General features: G+C 35.5%; 1 protein-coding gene and 1 non-coding gene across 5 annotated transcripts in view; both read right to left on the bottom strand.

The window, feature by feature from the left end:
- The window catches only part of PRR16 (proline rich 16), a 532,382-nt gene that overhangs the window by 390,570 nt on the left and 124,899 nt on the right, over positions 1 to 16,913 (bottom strand). The gene's annotated exons all lie outside the window — the stretch shown is intronic.
- On the bottom strand, positions 2,601 to 2,706 carry LOC140642059 (small nucleolar RNA U13). Its single transcript, XR_012038638.1, has one exon. It is a non-coding gene; the product is annotated as a small nucleolar RNA U13 (small nucleolar RNA).

Raw genomic sequence — 16,913 nt, 5'->3', positions numbered from 1 at the left:
AGAGTTTTATGTATCAGTATTATGTATAATATACGCATATTACACATGTTACACATATATTACACATAATGCATATATGTATAACACATGTATGAATTTATAGCATTGGTGATTTTTTCCCATGTTTCTTTCTTTTAACAATTACATGTAATTCTTTTCTTAAGAGGTTTTTTTTTTCTTAATTTAAGAAATATAATTGCTACAGTTTTAAGGACTATTTTCCAGAATACAAAAATAAGAATGTGGACTATGTGAATGCTTTTTTAAGGAGAAAGGAAAATTATTATCATTAATATCACCTTTTCGCTGACGACCTATTAAAAGTAAAGAGTTTACACTCCATGTATTTCTGGACTAAAGTTACTAGGTAGGTTGTACTCGGTCTTTCAGAATATATATAGAAATGCTTTTAGAGTTATCATATTGCAAAAGTTCTAGAACTGAAATAATTCTTCCCCCTTTGGTTAAAAATGTATAAAGATCTACCTTTTAACTCTAAACTCTCAGCATTCAAATGCTTGCTCTGAATTCAAAAGTGTGTAATAAGTAAAAAAATATTATAGTAAACTATGTTTTAATTGATAAACCGATCTTATGACTTTTTATACTTTACTGTTATTTGCCTTTTTATGTGTCTTTATTATATTTTTCAATTTTATTTACACTGCAAGACATGGTTAATGCAACACAGAAGTAAAACATAATTAGTATCTGATTCACATGCTATCATTGCACTTAGAACAAACATTTACCACTAACAAGCTAGCTAGATATCAAATAATTACTTAGTTGGTTTTACACTTTGTATGATGTATTATTTAGATGTTCATGAGATTACAGTAATATTTGATTGGGATTTGGGGGTAAGCAAGACTTATGACATTCCAAATCTATATAATGGAGTATAGATTCATACTATATCTGAAAATTCATTATACATTTTTTAAAAATTGGATTATAGTGAAGAAAAATATATGCCTTTAATATGTTATATAAAAGAAAATACTAATGCTGAAAAGATATTTGCTCTTATTTTGCAACCGTGAATGTGAATTTGTGAACTGCTTTAAAATGACAAAAATAAATAAATATCACAGAAATAATTCGGGAGGTAATCCTCAATTATAAAATTTTAATACCCTAAATAGTATTTTGTAAAGGCTCTTCCACTTCTTGGGGGCTGGGGCAAGGGTGTGCAAGAAAATTTTAGGTAAAAATTCTTGTATTCGTCAGATACAGATGCCTGTAAATCAACAAAAACATGCCTTGTTGTTGAAAACCAATCTCTGTACTCTGGAACCAAAATAAAACATGAAGACAGAGTTTGGGGATAGAGAGGAAGGATGGTGTTATTGCTTTGCTGGGTGAAGGAGGCTACAGCAGGATGATGTCTTCAAAACTGCAGACCCAAGGCACCTGGGTGGCTCAGTGGGTTGAGCATTCAACTTGATTTCAGCTCAGGTCACGATCTCAGGGTCCTGGGATGGAGCCCCATTTGAGGTTCTGTACTCAGCAAGGAGTCTGCTTGAGATTCTGTCCCTCCCCCCACTCATGTACTCTCTTTAGTCCTCTCTAAAATAAATGAATGAATGAATGAATGAATAAATAAATAAATAAATAAATAAATAAATAAATAAATAAATAAAACATTAAAACACACACACACAAAACTGAAGATCCTTCTGGGGTAAAAGCTGAGGGGTTTTAGAGGAAAATATAGGATCTGGGTGGTTTAGATAGGAATCTGGTAGGAGCTGCCAGCCATGTTCAACACGTCTTCAAGGTGGTCTCTAATTAGCATAAGCACTGGCCATCCATGTCTCTTTACTAAATATACTTTGAGGTCAGTGAGATGTCTACATTGATACTGAGTTCCTGGAACAAAGGATTCTACAGAAAACCAGTCCAGGGGACAGGGAAGCTTTAAGAATGAGGAAGAGAAAAAATTGTTCAGTTGAAAGTCAGGCCTTGCTGAAGCACTAGTGTGTCCATCTGATTTTCCAACCATCTTTTGTGTCTGTAATGATTTCCTTAACCTACAAATACATGAAGTGCCTACAAGGATAGTCATGATGGATGCCAGAAAAGCTAAGCATGACTTCGTGAAGGTTATTACAGATTGGAATACAGAGAATAAAGAAAAAATGAACCTAGGATTATTCACAAAGACAGGAGAAAATGAAACCTGAGATTACCAGTCCAGACTCTTTCAGGCCTGATAAGTCAGGCCTGAAATATGTTACATATTTCAAGTCTATACATATGTTACAAGTCTATACATATAGAGAGAAATTGGGATGGCAATAGAAATTCTCATTTCTTGCCTGGGCTATTTTGAAATTTGTTTTTTAAGATTTTACTTATTTATTTGAGAGGGAGAGAGGGAGAGAGGGAGTAAGAGAGAGAGAGAGAGCACAAATGGGTGGTAGAGGTAGCCCGATGTGGGACTCAATCCTGGAACCCGGGGATCATGATCTGAGCCAAAGGCAGACACTCAACAAACTAAGCCACCCAGATGTCCCCAACTTGAATTGTTTCATGAGGAACTGTTCTGCTTAGAGTACTGATATTAAAGTAGATCTGCTAAACATTTTTTTTCATGTCAGACAGGAAATGTGCCGAGGTCATATAACAAGGTTTCAGGGAGGCATGTGTCACATGAAGGCATGAACACCCAATCATCATGCTTATGAACTACAAAAGGATCAGTGACATGCTACACATTTATTCCTTCATACAGTCACTGGAAAGCTGTATTCCAAGCCTCTGTAGAATTGGTTTTATTCAGCTCTTTCCTAAGGCTTAACTGGGCCTTAGCCTTTACCAAGGTCCGCACCATGGGAAGTCCCTGTGTATCACGTTTGCAGAGGCTGATTTACCAAGAACATGACAAAACTCAACCTGTAGGGTCCCTCTCTTCCACATGCACCTTCCAGGCCTCTGAGAGGGAGCCGGATACTGGCTCCACAAAGTGGAAAATTTTGGTAAGAGTTTGCAAATGTAAAATATTTTATTCTACAACCTCTTAGGAACATGGCCTGGGGCCACTCTGCTTTCTCCTTGGACACGTTTCCCCTCTTGCTGTCTGATGGTTACTCATATGACTCCAAGAATGGTAGGTATATGAGAGGAATTCATATTGGCCATACATTTATTTTGGATTTACATGACGTGATGGCAATAACTTCAGCGGAAAATTAGGCTATTCTTAGCCTGGCACAGACTGGGCCAGCTCCCCTGGTGTCCTGATACAAAGCTGCAGAGCCTGAGATCATAACATGATCAGTATTGGCAGAGCAAGAGTCACAGAAAAGAAACAAGGTTTGAAGCCTATAGAGGCCTGGCTGGTTTTTCAAAAACACTTCCAATTATGACACGGGGAAAATTGTTGACAGAAGATTTTGCTCTCATCTGTGCTAAATGAATATAGAACTTTCTGCTTGTTGATAATATGCTGAACTATGCAGCATAAACCATTTAAAGAACCACTGTACTTTGTTTTCTTTTTTTCCTTTTTATGGAAATGGAGGGAAACATTTATCAGAATTCCTGTCTTGGAAGGACACAAACCTGTAGCATTACTATATACAGTAAGTCTGTATGTGAAGTTGCATACTGTATACAACCAAATGTTTCAGTTTTTATCTTTATATATTTGACAGCTTTTCTATTGCTAAAGTCTAGAACTTCCAGAGAAAAAGATCATACCCAAAGCAGTAAATCCTGAAGAGGAAAAGATAAATTTCTTAGATTCTTTTTCAATAATTCAATAAAAGAAGAGGCACATGTCATAGAAGTACACTGGGAATATAGTTAAATTTTTGCTCTTAACAAATTTACTGACATTATCGAAAATAATAAAACTCATATGCCACTGTAACCAAAATATCAGTGACATACTGGCCAACGTATGCTGTCTAAGGAATAGTTAAAATTAGTACTCCCAAGAAGACTTGAAATATAAATTCTCTGAAATATTATAGCTCATACAGGGATGAAATGTAGAGATTCCCCCAAATGTGACAACAATCATAAAAATTTACATGTTATAAATGACTTATAAAGCTGAAACTTCTTAAAACTATCAGTAATAATAAATTTTAATAAATCATGCTCTTTCCTCTATAGGTAATGATATAATAAAATTGTTGCCCTCAAAAGAGGTGTTTATTCCTAGTATACAGCCAATAAATGCAGGAAAAAATTACTGAGTAATGGCAGGCCGTTAATAGTGTGTCAACTTTTCATAGTATTAAACTTTGTGATTTCACTCTAAAGAAATGTTATCTTTCTTCCTAATTTTGTATCTGTCCATCCTATCTTAAAAGGGAGGCTCCAAGATAATCTAAGTTTCTGGCCTCATAAAACCTGGATCAGTCATGTGTTTCAATATATTTTTCTGCTACTGTAGAAAATGACCACACAATTTACTTTCCAAACAAGGGCACTTATGAGAGTGAAAGTTTTATATGAAGAATTACAGATTTTAAACTGGAAAATCCCCTAACAAACCAGAAGTCATCCTACTTGCATAAAGTCAGTCATCCTACTTGTGTGAAGACAGGATACACTTCTGATGAATGGTTCAAACAGGGAAACACTGGTCTCTTCTGGGAAACTGGTATGATTCTTTGTTATTTATTATAGCTACATCTCATTATGGTTTCTTATATCTTTGCTTTCCAGGAAATGTAGAGGTAAACTTTGTGCTCAATAGCTAGAGATCTTCTTAGTTCAGTATTTTCTGGATGATGCCCTAGCCCAATTTATCCCCAGTGCCTTGCAATATAACTCTCTCTTTCCCTTCTCTAGCTTTTATTAAATAGTTACACAGTTTTTTTAAAAAGATATTTTCTACTAGATACTGCCTCAAAGTATTTTCTGGAAGTTAGATTCTGTAAAGAAAATAGTTAATAAAGAAAATCCTTGACAATCATTATGATAGCAATAGTTACTATTTATTAATCAGTTATTCTTGTCCAGTTCTATGTAAATTCTTTTTGTTTTGTTCTTTGCACTAATCATTTCTAGATCTCATTATCTTCTATCACTCATTCATCAAATACAGGGTACATTTTGATAATGACCACTTTCTCAGAATATGAATTATCAGCTTCATAATTATGAATCCAATTCTTTATTTTGTTGAGTGGGGGGATTTTCCATTCATACATAGATGCCTATACATATATACGTATCTTCTGTTTTACGTATGCATATAGACTCTCATATATGTGTACCATTGTGTGTATACACGTGTATGTGTGTGACCTTGTTAAGTGTTTCCTCCTTGAAGGCAGAGTCTACAGTTCTGACATTGTGACAGTGCTGTGGCAATTTAATTCAATTATCTGCTTGACATCTTGACTTTGATAAAGTCAGTGTAACTTTCACTGCTGAATAAAAAGACTGCATTCATTCCTGGCCATTGTGTGAGGCTCCTATTAACCCTGTAGCCACAAAGAACACTGTCCCCAGTCTTGGCAGCACTGCCAGCCCAGCAGCCTTGACTGATTTCCCAAACTAGGCTCTTGCCCTGCAGGTGCCTACTTACTCCTCATGAACCAAAGGTGTTATCTACAGTGAAACCTATCAACTTTTGGGAAAGTGCCCGTTACCTTTTTTAGATGGTGATCTTAATAGAGACTTACAAATGATCTCAGTAAGGCAAGCCAAGCCACAAAGGACACCTGTATTTCCAGCTCCCCCATCTGGGGGAATATGGGAGTCTGTGCTGACCACATGGGTACTGTGCATGCGCTGTGTGTTGTGGCGGTGGGGAGGAAGGAGCAAGTCCCATTTCCGAATGTCGATCACAGTGTCCAGTCCCTTCTTCCCCACAAATAATGAGTATACTGAGGTTCAAGCGCCTTCTGATAATCCTGACTTAGTATGTAATGACTAAGCAGAAGATACAATAAAAGAGAAAACAGATTCTCATTTGATGGGCCTTCTCAAACAGGTGCAGGGCATGCCTGCTTTTGCTTCCTTTCACAGGTTCAGATCAATGTTACACACTGATGGACATTTCTTTTTTTTTTTCCTGCTTTCTTTTTTAAAAAAAGTTTATTTATTTATTCGTGAGAGACACAGAGAGAGAGTTAGAGACACAGGCAGAGGGAGAAGCAGTCTTCCTGTGGGGAGCCCAATGTGGGACTGGATCCCAGGACCCCAGGACCTGGGCCAAAGGCAGATGCTCAACTGCTGAGCCACCCAGGTGTCCTACTGATGGACATTTCTTGAGACCAATAAACTTGTTTTCTCTCACTATTCCTATTCAAGGTAAGAAATGCACCAAAGACATGAGAAATGAAAAATGGGAAGGAGACATTGAGAGAGCATTGATATTCCCTTTCCTCTTCTATCCTATTTAGTCCATTAACTATGACTAAAATAGAGCTTCTGTGAATATTTTCATATTTGCCATTTTAAAAAAAAGTTATCTTTTCCAGGCTTTAATTTTAAGACAGTGAATAAATGTCAAGATAGCAAATGAAGTTACTCTGCCAAACAAACAAACAAACAAACAAAAAAAATAGTTAAAACACAGCAAAAGTAGTTAAAACACAGCACAGTCAAGGAAAATGATGGAAGGATAGGAAAATAACGGAAATTTCAAAATATTAATATGCCTTAGCTTGGGACAGTCCATGCAGCTCCAAACTCTGCTCAGTTTGAATTGGGAAGACAGATGGGATTAGATCAGACAACAGTGCTCCAAAAAGTATCAATAATAATTCCTTTCAGGAGAGTAACAAAAAGAGCAGCATGAGCTGGGGAATCTGGAAGAGGAGGTGGACACTTGCACAAAAGTAGATGCCCCACCTGCCTTCTTCTGAGTCACTAAAGGTCACTGAAAACCCTTGGCCCTCACCATTTTGGTGACTCCCTAAGCAGCATCAAGCTGTCTAGGGAAAGCTCAACACTCTCAGAAAAGTTCATGGCTTGCTATCTTTAAGAACAAACTGAAACGTAAACAGAAGATGAAAGGTAAAATATAGAAAAAAGAATTTGAAATTGAATGGGAGACAGCCAGTGCTCAATGGAGATCCTCACCTGCAATTTCCCACCACCCACCCCACCTACCCTCCTGCCCTACACTCAGATTTTCAATACAAATGCTACAAAACCTAACAATATGGCTTAGCTTTAAATTTAAGCCTGATTCAAATTCATCAATAGCCAAGGAATTTGCAAATGGTTTGGAAGTCACTCTTCTCTTTATTCTACATTAATCTGACCCTGGTGATTATTACTCTTTTCAAATTTATTTATTTATTTTCTGTTGAGAGGAGGTGAATTTTATAAAGAATGTGGAGAAAATGAACGAGAAATAGAGAAGTAAAAGAAGAATGTTATTTAAGAAACAGGAAACCAAAATCACTAGATGACAGGAAGATACTAATCCTACATACAAGAATGTCTAATTGCTGTGGAAGCTCAAATTAAATATATTGTGCATATACTATAACAAAAAATATTCCAGTATCAAAACTCTTTTTATTTAACTTTCTTTATACTGCAGTGTGACTTAACTGATCAGATCCTTTTTAAAAACAGATCTTTGATAAGAGAGCAAACATAAGTCAGGCCTAATAAAATTTTCAAAGAAAAAATAATTTTTCTCCAATTAAAAAAAAACTCTAGATTGTACTAAGTGTACCTTCATGAGAAATATTACTCGGAGAATAATTTTTCTTAAAGATTTTATTTATTCTGAGAGACACACAAGGAGAGGTTGAGACACAGGCAGAGGGAGAAGGAGGCTCCAAACAGGGAGCCCAACGTAGGACTCGATCCTGGGACTCCAGGATCATGCCCTCCTCAGAGAATAATTATGCTAAAATTTATCACTTAACATTTCTAGTTTTAAAAAATAAAACATACCTTTTCTGTATAATTAAATCCATTTTAATTGTGAAATATTTTTAAACATTTAAAGATCAAAGACTAATATAACATTTAATTAGTGTGTCAACATATTTGTTTCAGATCTTTTTTTTTTAAATTTATTTATTCATGAGTGACACAGAGAGAGAGAGGGAAGCAGAGACACAGGCAGAGGGAGAAACAGGCTCCATGCAGGGAGCCCGACCCGACGCGGGACACAATCCCGGGTTCCCAGGATCATACCCCAGGCTGAAAGCAGACGCTAAACCACTGAGCCACCCGGGCTGCCCTGTTTCAGATCTTCTAATTAAAAAACTCATTATGTAGTTGTAACTACATTTGTACATCTGCTGATGTAAGTCCCCATCCCTTCCTTCCCTTTCCAGAGGTAAAAACTGTACTCAGGTAGATGATTCCTCTTTCTGTCCATGTTTTTATATAATATTCTCTACACCTATGTGTTTTCATTAATATAGGATATTGATTTGATCTTTTTAGCATTTACCTTAACAGGTGGCTTGCTTTTTTCTGCACTCAACAGTGCATTTAAGATGCATCTATGTGTATTCATGCAGGTTTATAAGAATATGTTCCTTCATTCTTCGAAGGGCTTAATAGTTTCACACACTTAGCTCTTTAAACTATTTCAGATTCCCTTAAAAAAAAAAAAAAGATTTATTTTAGACTGGGAGAGCAAGCATGCATGCACACACAGGCATGCAAGTGGGGGAGGGGCAAAGTGAGAGGGAGAGAGAGAATCTCAAGCAGATGATGCTGCACAGAGCACAGAGCCCAGCTTGAGGCTCGATCCCATGATCCCACTGAGATCATGACCTGGGTGAAACCAAGAGTTGGACGTTTAACAGACTGAGCTATCAGTGTGCTCTGAATTATTTCTATGTCAGCACAACAGAAGCCTAATATTTTAGGCTACGAACAGCTACTTATCCCATAAACACCCACTGAATAAGTCATACTTTCTCCTCCAGTTATTGCTTCTGTCCTACATAATCCCCCATGGTGATCGGTAATCTCTCTGAGTCGTCTTCTGCCTATTAGCCTAACTATGGTCTTTTCCAGAACTCAGAATAAACTGTTAATAACAATAACTACAGTTCCCTAATAAATACCTCATTTTCATTCTTCTTTAAAGTTATCTTCACTGCTCTTGGTCCTTTAATCTTATATGAGAATTTAGAATAAGCTTGACAAACTTTAGATTCAACTTAGAAGGGGTTATATTTTGATCAAGAAATTCCAAAATAATAAGCCATAAGTGGTCAATAGCCAATTTAAAAGTTATTCTAGAAGATACTCAAACCAAGGTTTGTGAAATCTTGATCTTCACTGACACTGTAAGAGTATTCTCGAACCTGACATCTTCACTGCATGCAGGTGTTTTGGCCTTAGGACATCAGGTTATTTCTTGTTTCATTCATAGTACAGCCACAGAAAAAAAAGATTTTATTTCCAGTAAACAAACCTCTTCAGATCTATGCAGCAGTGATATCCTTAGTTTTAACCTTCAATTGCACATATTTGCAATATTTCCTGCTGAGAAAGTGTGTGTCCAATTACCAAACTGTATGTTTTATACATAAAGTAGTAAATCCTTTTTTCAAAGCAAAGTAATGAAACATGTTTATTTAAACCGAATGTAGTACAAAAGCCAAACACCACATACAATATATTTTGCAAGTAATTTTAACAACGGTTTTTATGTTAAATTTTGTTTGTATTTTTTATACCTTTATAAGTTGATATTTGTTAATTCATTCCAGGAATAATGATTTCTGTAAGTCAAATCAAGCATGCTTTTCCCACAAAGTTTTTGGTTTGGCATGTCACAGCCACTTTAAGATCTTACTTTGAAAAGCATCATTATCCCACGGCCATTAGGTTAATACCTAATAGTGGGGATGGGGCATCTAATTTTGGACTTTACTGAAAATTAAAGTCTTGAATATAACAATGAGATAAGTAAGAGGAAGGTTTTGCTAACTTGCATGTCACTGTATTTGCCTTTGCAAAATGAAATTATCTGTGTGATGGTGGTTTTCAGGACAGATATGTATGTGGGGGACAATTTCAACAATTGCTGCCAGATCCTCGGAGAGAGCTTCTGCAAAATGAAGCAGAACTGTATCAAAACAGGAAACAATATAAAAATTAATTAAGCACATGACAGCTTCCAGATAGGAATTTTGGAGAAAACCAATTTATTTCATAAGACACACAAACATCCTTGACAACTGGAACATATAGATTCTGCTAATATAACTCCTATGACGAAATACTGACTTAACAAGAATTAAGTATTACTGAATGGTTTCTATGTATTAGGTACTCTATTAAAAGCCACAACTAGAGGAACTCTTGGGGTGGCTCAGTCGGTTAAGTGTCTGCCTCCAGCTCAGGTCCTCATCTTAGGGTCCTGGGATTAAGCCTCACTTCATCCTCTCTGCTTGGTGGGGAGTCTGCGCTCGCTCTCTCTCTCTCTCTCTTTCTCTCTGCCTCTCCTCCTCTCTCTCTCTCTCTCTCTCTCTCTCTTTCTCCATCTCAAAGAAATGAAATCTTAAAAAAAAAAAAAACACACACACACACAACTAGGGACGCCTAGGTGGCTGAGTGGTTAAGCATCTGCCTTCAGCCCAGGGCATGATCCTGGAGACCCAAGATCTAGTCCCACGTCAGGCTCCCTGCATGGAGCCTGCTTCTCCCTCTGCCTGTGTCTCTGCCTCGCTCTCTCTCTGTCTCTCATGAATAAATAAAATCTTTTTAAAAAGGCTGCAACTATAAATATAAACGGTGTGCGTGTATGTGTATATTATTATTACACTGTTTCAGAAAACATTTGTGCCATCATGTATGTAACGAATTTATAAGACACACAAAAATACCACAATACATTAAAAAACAGGCAAATAAAGAGGCAAAGTCAGAAATTAAGGTGAGCTTTGATCATGGCTAATGTGCATGAATAGTTACACCATAAAGTCCTCTTCACTTCTGTACATAGGTCACTAAATGGCAAGAAGTCAAACATATTCAAACACATATTTGTGTTTAACTGATTATTTCATCAGATTAAGTTTCCAGGAGAGGAATGATTAAAGAAAGGACATGTTCATTCTGAAGGTTTTGACTAATACTGCCAAATTGGCCTCTGCAAAGGTTATTCAATTTATAATCCTGCCATTGTCATATAGGAATGTCCTGTTTCCCAGGTGTTAACTTAATTCTGCAGATTATCGTTCATTGCCATTCTAATTAAATAATATCTGTTTTATTTTCATTCCAATGGTGGTTCTCAAAGCAGCCAAAAATTGTCATACAACGTTGTATTTAATATCTTGTAACTTGCCTCTCAGAAATCATTATTCTTTCCTTTAAATGAAGCATCTGTCATTTTCTTAATGATGTATCCTTTACATAACAGTGAGAACATTATATAAAGACAATATGTATATTCTGACACGTGTTAAGAATACACTTTCTGCTCCTGTTGTGAATACTTTTTCAACCAATTTTTAAGTATTAATGATGACTTTTTTTTTGTGGTTTAATTCACTCATTATTGCTGGTGGTGTTCATACCCTGCTGTCAAATTTTATGGCTTATATTCAGACCATGATGAGATAAATACATATGTGTATTTTCCCCTAGGTATTTTATCATGTTATGCAATCACACATTTAAATGTCTTATGCACTCATGAAGAATTTATTTTGGTATAAAACATAACCTAGGAATCTAACTTTGTTTATATTCCAAATAAGCAGACTACTGTATCAATGCTAAACATTAAGTAATCATTCATTTCTTCACCAAGAGGAGATACTAAATTGGCGATGCTGTAACTGTTTATCTCATTTAATTAACAATATTATAATGATGCTAGAATTTCTATTTTAATTTTTATATACTAAGTTTCTCAAACTCTTATTATATTTTCCTTGATACTATTTTCCTTTCGATGTTTTGAGCTATTTAGTCATCTTACTTACTACTAGGGATTAAGCAGCAAACAAGACAGATATCCAAAATGAAGCTACATTTTAGTACAGAAAACAATCACTGAATAACCAAATATCCAATTATTTAATCGTAAACTCAACTAATTTATGGAACAAAATGCTGCCAAAATGATGCAAAGTGAATATGAGAAAACTTATTTGAGAAAAAGATTTTAAAGACAAACTCTAAAGGATGAGAGGAATTAGTAATGAAAGCAAGAATAGCAGGACATTTTTCAAGCAAAGGTGATAGCAAACAGGTGCAAATGTCATGGGACAATGAAAGAAGAATGGTGCGTTTGAGGAATGTAAAGAAGATGGGACTGGGTTGATCGCAGCAGAGAAAGCTGAGGAACAGCAGCTCTAGTTGAGAATAGTGTGTAGAAAGGCCATATGAAGAATTTTAGCTATTTTTTGGAACAACAGTGACAAGCTACTGAGTGGACTTAAGCTAGAGAGATGTGTTATGGAATCAATCAGCTGTTAATATGAAAGAAACAGGAAGGAACTACAGTAGATACAGTAAAAGTGGCAAAGAGGTTATTTCCATCTGTAGGCAAGAGATGATGGTGACTTAAAATAAGATCACAGTATAAGGAGAGAAGAAGATATGTGAAAGTGATCCTCAAGTGGAAGAAATGAAAAGTATTTGTTGATTCAGTATAATGTAGAGAGCAAGAAAGCCAAGTGTCAGGGATTGTGAGACAAGGCAGATGCTGGTGGTTTTTTCTGTGAAGGAAGAAAACCACGTTTTAGATATATTGAAACATATCCAGCTATGGAAATCGAAAGAATAATATCTATCTAGCACTAAGGGGTGGAATTTCAAGAAGTGATATGATATATATTAGGGAGTCATCAGTGTCCATTGAACTATGTTTTAGATGGGACAGCTTATCTCAAGGAAGGGTGCACAGAAAAGGATTAAGCTCAAAGCTTAAGGAAACACAATACGGACAGGTTTGATGTGCAAAAGAATATTGGCCAAGAAATCTCATACACAATGACCAGAGACACGAGAGATAAACCAGGAGGATGCAAGAACAGACAACGGGAACCAGAACAAAACAATAAAATTTACTTATTGAACAAATCCAGAAAAATGAGAGGAAAGCATAATTACTGAGAATCAGAAATATTAAGCAGAGTAGTATCTGGGTGGCTCAGCCAATTAAGCATCTGCTTCTCCTTCTCCCTCTGCCCCTCTCCCCTGCCTGTACTCTCTCTCTCTCAAATAGATAAATCAAGTCTAAAGGAAAAAAAAAAAAACATTAAGCAGAGTTAACTGAAAATTTAAAAAGAGAAAACTTTTAGATCTCTAAGAAATAATTTTGTTGACTCCCACACAGAAAGAAAGGAAAGGAAAGGAAAGGAAAGGAAAGGAAAGGAAAGGAAAGGAAAGGGAAAGGGAAAGGGAAAGGGAAAGGGAAAGGGAAAGGGAAAGGGAAAAGAAAACCTGAAAGAATCAAGCAATTTTCTAGAAAAAACATAATTGACCAGGGGTGCTTGGGTGACTCAGTCAAACATTCCACTCTCGGTTTTGGCTCGGGTCATGATTTCAGGGTCATGAGATTGAGCCCTGCATTGGGCTTCAGGCTTGGCAGGGAGTTGGCTTGAAGATTATCTACCTCTGCACTCACCCTACTCGTGTACACACACACACACACTCTCTCTCTCTCAAATAAATAATTTTAAAAAGGAAAAAGAAAGAAAGTTGAGGTGGCTGGGTGGCTCACTCAGTTAAGTATCTGCATTCAGCTCAGGTCATGATCCACCATCCTGGGATTGAGCCCTATGTGGGGCTCCCTGCTCAACAGAGTGTCTGCTTCTTGCTCTGCCCCTTCCCCCACTCATGCTCTCTCTCTCTCCCTCAAATAAATAAGTAAAAATCTTAAAAAAAAAAAAAAACATAATTGACCAAACCCAACTTTTGACATGAAGAGCATTTAAAAAGAACAATTTCGGGACACCTGGGTGGCTCAGTGGTTGAGTGTCTGCCTCTGGCTCAGGTTGTGATCCCAGAGTTCTGGGATCAAGTCCCATAGTGGGCTCCCTGCAGTGAGCCTGCTTCTCCCTCTGTCTCTGCCTCTCTCTGTGTGTCTCTGATGAATAAATAAATAAATAAAATCTTTAGAAAAAGCATCTACTAGATTATTTTCCACAAATTTCTATAAAATAAAAAGATGTAAAAATTCCAAGTCTACTTAAAATGTTACAGAATATAAAACAAAAAAGGAAACTTCAAAGTTCTATGAAATAAGAACACTGGTACCATCACTTATAATAAACTGTATCAAAAGGAAAACTAGAGATAAATTTCAGATGTGAACACTGATTAAAAACTTATACAGAAAATGTTATCAGGGTCCAGAGAAATATAATCGTTGTGACCTTTATTCTTGCAATGCAAAGATAACTCAATATTAGGAAGACTATTATCTGTGTCATAATATTAAAATATTTGTGAAAACAATTATTACCATGGATCCTAAAAAGGCATTTTGCAAAACTAGTATCTTCTTTGACAGAATATGATTAATATGATATAGGTGTATGCTTTCTTAAAAAATGAAAAATATTTCTAATTCAGTCCAAAACCATCTAACCAAAAAGCAGAATGATGCTGTCCATGGAGACATGAGATTCTCTTAAAGTCAAGAAAAAAACCAAGTCCACCATCATTACTGTTATTTAACAATCTTAAAACCAACACAATCATAAAATACAGAAAAGATCAGAATTATAAACTTTGAAAGTAGGACTTAAAATCATCCCTATTTGGAAACTATATGACTGGAGAATATATGTTGGAGGGGGGTGGTCCCCACTGTAATTAACAAATACCACTATAATCAATAAGAAGACTCAGCAAACTATCAGGATTTAACAATATAATTAAGGGAAATGCTTTCATATACACAAACTCATTAAAAGTTAAAATGAAAGAAAAGATCAAATTTCTAGTGGCAAGACAAAGTAGTAAATACTAATAAGCTTAAAAGACTATGAAGAAATGTTTGGATACTCCTGACAAAGAAGACTTAACGCAATATCAATTTTTCCTTTAGTTTAATTTCCTTAGTTAATTTACAATTTAATTTACAAATTTAATATGATCTTCACAAAATAAAAACACATTCGCTGACTCAAAATAATGTATGGAAATTTTTTAAACTTAAAAAAAACCTTTAAAGTCATGAATAAAAGAGCAACAGTAGATTATTAGCAGTTGTAAATAATAAAATTATAAGCTTCAGTAATTAAAATAGTTTAGTATTGGCACATGAATAAACTGTTCAAAACAAATGTCAAAAATAGATCTCATATTAAAAATTAGTATTTGATAAGGTTATCTTCTACCACTAGGAATAAAAAAAAGTTCCTGTTAAATAAATGGTTTTGGTACAAAAAATAAGGTCAGATCCACACCAGGGTAAATTACAAATGGTTCCAAGATTTAAATGTAAAAAAATTAGTCTATAAAAGCTCCCAGAAGAAAAAAAAAATGAGAACTGTTCTATAATCCCAATGTGGAAAAATTCTTCCTAGGGCTCAAAATTCAAAATCCGTAAATAAAAACAGACTAAGACTATATGTGGCAAAAATCGCCACAATGAACATCAAAGGATAAATAAATGATAAACTGGGAATAAAACAAGTTATGCTGCACCTTATCACCCTGATGGATAAAGGATTTTTAAGAACTGAAGGAAAAAAAAAAGACAGAAAAATGAGCCAAGGATATGAATAGAGATTTTATGAGAAAATTAAAATCTACAAATGGCTCTTAAACTTAGGAAAACACAGTTATTTCACTCACAATAATGGGAAGGCAGATTATAGGTAAAGTAACAGTGCTCATTTTGGTCACATAGACCAAGAACTGAAGTGATACAGAGGACATTAGCAAAGTCGTTGTGCAAATATGACATGCAAATTCATGCGGCATTCCATTTCAAACAGATAAGATTTTAAAGCATCAATGTGACTAAAATCTGAGTTTTAAAACACACTTGGCAAGTTTGTGGGGAATAGAACTCTCTCATTATCCATTGCTGGTCATGGATAATTCCCATGGAGGGCGATTTTGAAGTATCTAATTCTAAGGTAGATACCTTGTAAGCGACCAATTCTACTTCTAGGAATGTATTCATAGATGTCCGTGACAGAAAATGATGTAAGTATGAAGTTACACACTGCAGTGTGGATTGTAACAAAATTTAGAAATAAATTATCTGTTGATTAGGGACCTTTTAATATATTATGGTATATCCACAGGAGGGAATGTGATACACTGCACACACTGATCTGGAAAAATGGGCAAGATAAAAATTTTTAAGTAAAACACACATATGGTAAAAACACAGATATAGAAGAAGATGTAAAGCACAGGAAAATAATTCATGCATATTCACTTTTACATACACAAAAACCTGTGTAGAAAGACACATAAGAATCGAACACAGTAATGTATGTTAAGGGTGTACTGGGAACTGGGAAAACGAGAAATAGAGTAGGGAGGAGACTTTGTACTATATAGTTTTTTTATATTCTTTGAAGTATGTTTGAAATACATGCCTGAAAAAATGAAATACATACATGTTATTTTAAAAAGTAATGCATTTAAAGAAGACTGCCAGGGAGTGACGAGAGAAAGACTTTCTCGTTCTGGGTGAGGAGAACATGCCTTGGCAATAGTCCTGAGGGTCAGTGAAAATGCAGATGTACAACAGTTTGTGTAACAAAGGAAGCTCATAATTCTGCTGAAGTTCTCATCTTGCTAAGACTGATAGATCTGCTACTGTGTAATTTGCAAGAAAATATTTAAAAGGCTTGGTAAGAAAGACTCTTCTGGACCATAATATTACCCATTACAATAGAAATTAACAAGAGGTTCATTATTCAACATGTCTTTTGACAAATGACAGAAAATGGTATTGTAGTGCATATATTTCACTTAGATGAGAACTGTGTATAAGGCATACTGTTAGACTGTGAAGCCAGTTC

The sequence above is a fragment of the Canis lupus genome, chromosome 10 (assembly GCF_048164855.1).
Source record: "Canis lupus baileyi chromosome 10, mCanLup2.hap1, whole genome shotgun sequence".
Taxonomy (NCBI): Eukaryota; Metazoa; Chordata; class Mammalia; order Carnivora; family Canidae; genus Canis; species Canis lupus.
This window is presented reverse-complemented; position numbering and strand designations above follow the sequence as displayed.